The 7,477-nt window shown below is 40.3% G+C and overlaps 1 long non-coding RNA gene across 1 annotated transcript; it reads right to left on the reverse strand.

Annotated features, from left to right (window-relative positions):
• Positions 1–651: 651 nt before the first annotated feature.
• LOC140844088 (uncharacterized) lies at positions 652–7,024 on the reverse strand. Its single transcript, XR_012122302.1, has 2 exons — positions 4,239–7,024; positions 652–3,540 (listed from the first exon to the last, which is right to left on the reverse strand). It is a non-coding gene; the product is annotated as an uncharacterized lncRNA (long non-coding RNA).
• Positions 7,025–7,477: the final 453 nt, after the last annotated feature.

Genomic DNA, 7,477 nt, shown 5'->3' on the forward strand with positions numbered 1-7,477 from the left:
AGCAGAAGTGAGTGAATCCTCCCCCCATCCTCTCAGGTCCAGATAAACCCTTGCTTGCCTAGGTAATTACCCACTGATACAGAGATGCTCTAAAGCCAGTCGAGAGATTCTAGAAATACTGCAATTTTACCCACACTTCCCAATCCCACGCCCCCTTCAGATCTTTGCAAAGATGCCATTTTCTCTGAGAGGGTTTCCCACCCACACAGATTGCTCCCTTTCCCTGCTGTGTACTTCCACACACTCCCTCTCCTACCCTAACTCTTGCCACAGTCCTTCATCACCTCCATCATATAGGCTGTAAATCTCTGTCTGCAGGGAAAACTTCCACCGAGTTCTGCTCTGCCCTGCCCTGGAATCCTTGGTGAGTGGCACACAGAAGACACTCAACAAATCAACTGTATCCCCAGAATTCTGTCACCTATGATTGCTGGGCCAAAAGAGATGGTTAATGCATTTCAGTAAACAAGTTTGTTTTTCTTTTGAATGTTTGGTTTCCCCAGCATAGAAAATAATATGATAATAGGGAACCTGCTCCAGGTATTTATGACCAAGCAGTGTAGTCCTTGGGGGTAACTCTCTATGGTAGTAATGTGAGGGTCCAGGCTTCCGAGGCTTCCCCAGAGAACAAACTACACAGGCATAGAGATGTAAATTCAAGCAAAGTCTTTATTCAGCTAGCCAGCTGAGGTCCAAGTCAGCCCGACGCAGCGGGTCTCAACAAGGACCCCGAGCACTCAGAGCCAAGGGTTTATATAACAATTTCAAAGCACTTAACTCATAGCAATTTTCTATAACTATACATTATTCTTGCAAGACATATATCCTGGGGTTAAGCAAGGGCAGGGTAAGACTACTCCTCAATGGTTAGGGAGGTTCTGCACGATAAGCTTGGTATGTAAGATTTACTGACCAAGGTTAGCTGACCAAGGGTCACAGCTGCCCACCACCCGGTGCTCATGATTAACTTGTTTTTCAAGGCCTTACCCAGGCCCAGGGTTTGTTTGTTTTTTTTTTGTTTTTTTTTTTTCTTTCCTCTGAGTCACACTCTCAGAAAATGGTTTCTAGGTTTCTAAGATGGCTATGCTTATGCTAATTTACTAATCTTACTAATGCTTAGATTCTACATTTCCCCACTTTCCTTTGACCATTCCAATCATGGAATGTTTGTTTCTTCCTGCTGTGTGAGTGAATGATACTGCGGTCTCAGCATTAGCACCTGAACAGCACTCACTCTTTCCCTAACAAAGGCTATTAGCCGGTTTAAGATACAGGGACCTAAAGTGAGAAGCAGTATAAAAATAAGCAAGGGCCCTGCCAGGGTGGATATCAGGGTTGTAAACCATGGGGATTTAGTAAACTAGGATTCAAATAGCCCTTGGCTGGCCTCTCGCTGTCTCTTCCTTTGATCTGGTCTCTCTCTAAGTTTAGACATTGAATCTCTTACTATTCCGGAATGGTCTGCTGTTAAGGTTTAGCTAAGTTTTATTAGTTCTTTTTCCTGACTCTTAATGCTCTCTGCACTCCTTTACAGTAAGAGAGAGGGATAGTTGCACTAAGTATAACATCTGATTGCAGGCCGGGACTCTGCTCCAGCAGCCTCTTCTGAGTTCATGGTAAGGTGAGTGAGCACAAATCATAGTGTGGTGGGAATGAATTACTGCTGCAATTAGTTCCTGTCTGTGCAAGCAGATCCCCAGGTTCTCTAATAGCTTTCTTTGCTGCATTAACCCTTCCTGAGAAAAAGGCCAGAAATCCCAGCTGTGGAAGAACAGCCCTATGGTAAGGCAAGAATCTGTCCACCGTGCCCCATTTACAGATGGACGGTGGCTCCCAGTGACTGATTAAAGGGGACTCCTGCTGGCCCTCTGGCAGCCTGCACAGGCTGGGGCTCAGAGACCACCTAGTACAAACTCCCATCTCCTGCAGTCACATTATGGTGGAAGTTGTAAGGTTGGAAGCACCAGAGGGAGGAGTGAGCATGTCGGACACTGATGACGTGCCAATGTCCCTTTCTGCGGCCCACTCCCAACCTGAAAAATGTGCCTTAGGCTAGCCGATCCTCACACCACTGTAAATCTAAGCTCTGCCTCCCTCTGCCTTCATTAAAAACTCGCTGCCTGCCCTGCTGACTGTGACTTCCCCAGCCTCCGTTCCCACAGACTGGAGAACTTTGCCCAAGAATTGTGCTCAAATAAACTGCCTGGCCCTTTGTTGCCTCTCATCACCTGCTTATTTCGGCTAAAATTTGTCTTACAGAAGTCATGTTACCAACTTTGGTGGGCAAAGGGGCCCACAGCTCAGTGCACTGTTAGGAGGCATCCTTAGAGTCTCTATAGTAGGTCTTTTTCTTTCATTATTTCCACAGAATAAGGTCCCAAACACTGTCCCTGGTCTTCCAATGGCAAATCCACTTTGATAGGTTATAGAAAAAAATTTGACTATGAAAAACCATGTAACTATGATCATTCTCTATTTTAAGAGTATTGACACAGCCAAAATTAACTAAGGCCCTTCAACATTTCATGTGCTTCCCTTGTTGGCACAGGGCCATTTATACGGCTTCTCCCCTTGCACTATAAGTTCCAAACACTAGGGACCTGGCTGGTCTTGTTTGAGGCTCTATCTCAGCCCCTGGAAGAGTGCCTAGCCCACAGTCGGTACTCAGTAAATATGTGTTATGTAAATGAAGGAAGTTTCATCAAATTTCTTCATAGTAACACAAAAAGAAAATACAACATTCATCATTTTTAAAAAATCCTAGTGAAATGCACAACGTAAATTTATCACGTTAACCATCTTTAAGTGTGCGGTTCAGTAGCACCCAGGTCACTCACAATGTTGTGCATCCAATCTCAAGAACATTTTATCTTGCAAAACTGAACCTCTATTCTCATTAAACAACTCTCCATTTGCTCCTCCTCAAGCCCCTTCAACCATTCTATGTTTTGTCTCCATGAATTTGATTTCTCTGTGTGACTTATATAAGTGGGATTATACACTATTTACCCTGCATTGACTTAATGACTTATATATGCATCCTGACTGACTTATTTATGCCAGCATAACTTCAAGTTTCATCCATGTTGTAGCATGTGTCAGAATTTCCTTTTTAAGGCTCAATATTCCATTGTATGCATATACCACATTTTGTTTATCCATTCATCCATAAATGGACTCTTAAGTTGCTTCCACCTTTTGGTTATTGTGAATAATCTGCTATGATAGCGACATTATTTTTAATTTATTCGATTTCATCCTATATGGTGATTGGCCACCTACAGCAAGAATCTACTTGCCATCCATATCATACATACCAGAAAGTATCATGATATCATGCCACATTATTTTTAAAAATTGCTTGAGTTTTACCTTCTAGAGCTTTCAAACCCTTGGCTTAGTGTCACGGCTGCCTTCTTTATAAACGTGGGAATGCACGGTGGGGGTGGGGTGCTCCCGGCAATCAGCTGCTGTCAGTCACTGTCTTACACAGCCTGTTTCTCTTCAACTCTGTCCATTTCTGTCTATTTCTGTCCATTTCTGTGGAGCAGAAATATTTACCATGCCATAGAATAGGTTATTAAGGGCTTTGAGACAGTTTTCAGTTTGACGCTTCCTTTCTTTACAAGTTTTTTTCCCCAAAAATGTATACTACATGGAAACTATGGCAAACTCCTGCATGCTATTATGATAATAATGCCTTCCAAATTAATGTAAAAATTCAATCCAATTCCAATAAAAAGTCATACTGGGATTAAATGGGTTATTTCAAAGTTCATTTGGAAAGAAAATGAATGACTGAAACACAACAAGAAACTTTGGACAGGTGCAGTGAGGAAAGGGCACACACACTCCAGCTGTTAAATGTAACATAAAGCTGCAATAATTTAAACTGTGATATAAGCACTAGACTAGGAAGGTAGATCAATAAAACACAGTTGGGACCAGAAAGTAGACTCCTATTATATTGAAATTTATAACATAATAAAGTAGAATTTCAAATCATGGAGAAAGGCATGAAAATTCAGTAGTGTTGGGTCAACTGCTTAACTTTGGGAGAAGAAAAATTGTAAGTCTCTACATCACAAAATATGGTGGAGTGCATGCTTACATATAAAAAAGAATCCTATAAGAATTAGAAGGAAGCAGATGGAGAGATAAATACATAGGATGCGGAAAGGTTTTCTAAAGAAATCATCAAAGATGGCAATTATAGATAAAAAGTTTGATAGACTTACCTACATGGAAGCTTGACATTTTTTAATTTCACAATGTCTCAAACAAAACCAGGATAAATCTTTTCAGTGGCAGAAAAGAGATTAATATTCCATATCTATCTGGCAAGGCAGGAAAAACATTAAATATCACAGTGAAAAATGGGCAATGAAAATGCACAATCACAGAAGAAAATAAACATCTAATAAGCTTACTAAAAAGTGATCAATTAAATGACCCTTTTATTCACCTAAATTCAAAATAAAACAAGGAAAGTGGAGGTAGGGTAAATAGTATATTTCTGAGATGGTATCACGATTTACTTTTAAAAGCCTGAAATACATGCCCTCCCTTTGATTTCTCAATTACTCTCTGAGGTATTTGCTACCAAGAGTTCATGGAAAGATTTATCTATAAGGATATTCACTGTAGTGCCCTTTATAGTAAGTAGACTTAAAATAATGTTGCAGCATAAAACAAATTAGGTCAAAAATATGTCTATAGAAATATCAGAAGGAGATACATCAGAAAGTTTGCTGTTTTTGGAGTGATGGGATTTGCAACTGATTTTTACTTTCTTTGACATTTTATAAATTTTCAAAATCTCCTTTCCTGAGAATTTTTAAAATTTGAAAACATTACTTTTGTAAGGTCACATCCAGTTAAGTTTTTAATTTTCTCTGACTTTGAAGTCAAGTTCCATATTCATATCACACAAATTTTTACTCCATAATTATTCATGTACAGTCTTTAACAGCCACCATCTTATGTGGAAAGTAGTAGAGCTGACTGCTCTTCTGATGTAACTTCAAGTCAGTCAGAAATGCATGCACAGTAAATAATATGCACATCTTCCAGGAAGAAAATTGGGCTGTATTTTTCTGTATGCCAAGTATTTTTCATGTTTATTCATTCTATAGAGAGATTACTTTAGGTAGAAATAAATAGCAAGGGCAAAATCCAGCATATTAATCAGTCATGAGTCTCAAAGTTTACCTTTGACATTGATTCTGAACTTCAAGAGTATGTTTGGCAAATATGTTGTAAACTGGTAAACAGAATGACTACACATCCTTTTTTCTCATTTGTATATTATTTCTTCCTTCAGAAGGTCATTTTCAATAATAATATCATGTTCATACTACTCATGATGCCATATACTTAAAAATATTAACAAACACATTTTCTCTTTTTCTTCCTGGAACTCTAAACACACTTCCCCGTGGTTGTTAAGCAGGTAACAAACACAATACTATGAGTGGCGTAACGTTATGTTTACAATGTCATGCTATGTGAATTCTGAATACACATATTAGACCTAGTGACACAGGAAAAAACTATATACTGCTAGTCCATAAACTTCAATAAGGAAGCTTAAATTAGATTAAAGGACAAATTTTAGTCTAAAGAGAACTAGTTAAAAGGGAACTATGGCACCAACCCCAAAGGATTTAATTTTTTTGTATAAAGTTAGTATTAATAGATTTAACAAGCATTTGTTTTGACTGATGGATCCTCTGAACTTGAGAATGAAAAAGGAGTATTAAAAAATGTGTTTCCCTCCTTATTTTCACAGCAAAGATGATCCCCCTTGGCTGGAGAGTTACAGGACATGTTCATTCTGCCACTTATTGCTAAGTGTAGGAGACAGTGTAAAATCATCAGAGTCATGCTGGTGAGATGTTCCCTTAATCTTTTCTGCAGGAGCATCGTAAGAATTCATTAAGATTAGTAGAATGATTTGATAACCTCAAATAATAGGTGTGACAAGAGTATAAACTTATATTATTAAAACATGAATTGCATTGTTTTCTGGATGACTTAAGCAGGCAATGGGGTGAAAGCAATTTCAGAAGGTGCTTTTCGATGCCTGGTGAAGAATGAATGTTGGATTTGGCTGTTGTCCATCCACTTCTTTCCATAGAAGGGTACAGTGCAGGCTTTACAGGGAAGCAGGTAGAAAATAGTACTGATAGTGAGGAAAATGGGGTTCCCATCTGACAAGCTGCTAACTAAGGAACTTTGCTTAAAACACAGACCTTCCTGGATTCTCCATTTCCCCCTTGGACCATGAAAACACTAAAATCTATTCCACTAAACCAGATTTACTAGCAATCAATTAGAATGACATGGAAAAACAAAGGAGATTCTTTGGTGTGGTAGGATGGATAGACTTTGGGTTTAAAATTAAACAAGACTGCCTTAGGATTGTACTTCCGAATGCTTCTAATAAATTGCTGTCAGTCCTGTGGGCAAAAAGGAAAGACAGATATGTGGTATTTATTTTATTATGGATTTTTTTTTCTGTCAACATGTGAACAAGTAGTATTCTTTCATTACTTGGGGAAATACTGGACATGAAAATGGTGTCTTAGGCGACTCTCCATCTACAAGAGTTGCTCAGGGCAACCTCCCAAGACAGGACCATAATGTCAATGAGATAATATTGCCGGAGACCAAAAGGCCCCCACCCACAAAATGGCGAATTTCCTGCTTCTCTTCCGTGTCCTTTGCTCCCGCCAGCGCCAACCAAGGCCAAATCACCCCTCTGCACCTTCCCACCAGCACCATCTGATAGCCAATTGTTTTTTGACCCGCCCCTTCCTTCCTAACCTGTACAAATTGAGCTTGTAAACAATAAACTGTGCCAGCTTGATCAGACATCCTGTCTTGCTGGTCGTTGTTTGTGTCCCTTGCTTGTTTCATTTCTGTAGGCGTCTCCGGCTACGCCCCACGTTCGTCCCGCGGGTCGGGACATAATATTCTTATACTTACTAGATCAACTGTTAAAGGCAAATAAGCAAGCAAGGGAACAAGCAATTCCAGCAGCTCGGCCAGAGTTGCACCCTGCAGACAGCTCCTTTGTAATGTCTCTGAGCTACATCAAATCAGCCTGTGGAGAGCCAAACTCAAAATTCTCCCCTTCCGCATCACGCCAATCTCAGATCTTCTCCAGTATTCATTCTTCCAGTGAGTGGTACCATCACGCCCCTTGCCCTCATGTCCTCACTTCACCCTGTACATCCCTCTCAGTGACGTGTCTCCATCTCATACAGGATAAGTGCAGCAGGTGGGTCTGGCATAGACTGAATTGATCTCACACAATCCTAGGGCTGGGTATTTACCCCCAGTGAACAGGTGCGCATTCTGAGGCATGGGGGAGCCTAAGCAACTTACCCAGTCACACAGCCAGCACAGTCAGCCTACTAAGGGTTAGCTGAGAGACCGACCCAGCTCCAAGGCACCCTTTTGAGCACATCGA

This window comes from Manis javanica, chromosome 1 (assembly GCF_040802235.1).
Source record: "Manis javanica isolate MJ-LG chromosome 1, MJ_LKY, whole genome shotgun sequence".
Classification (NCBI taxonomy): Eukaryota; Metazoa; Chordata; class Mammalia; order Pholidota; family Manidae; genus Manis; species Manis javanica.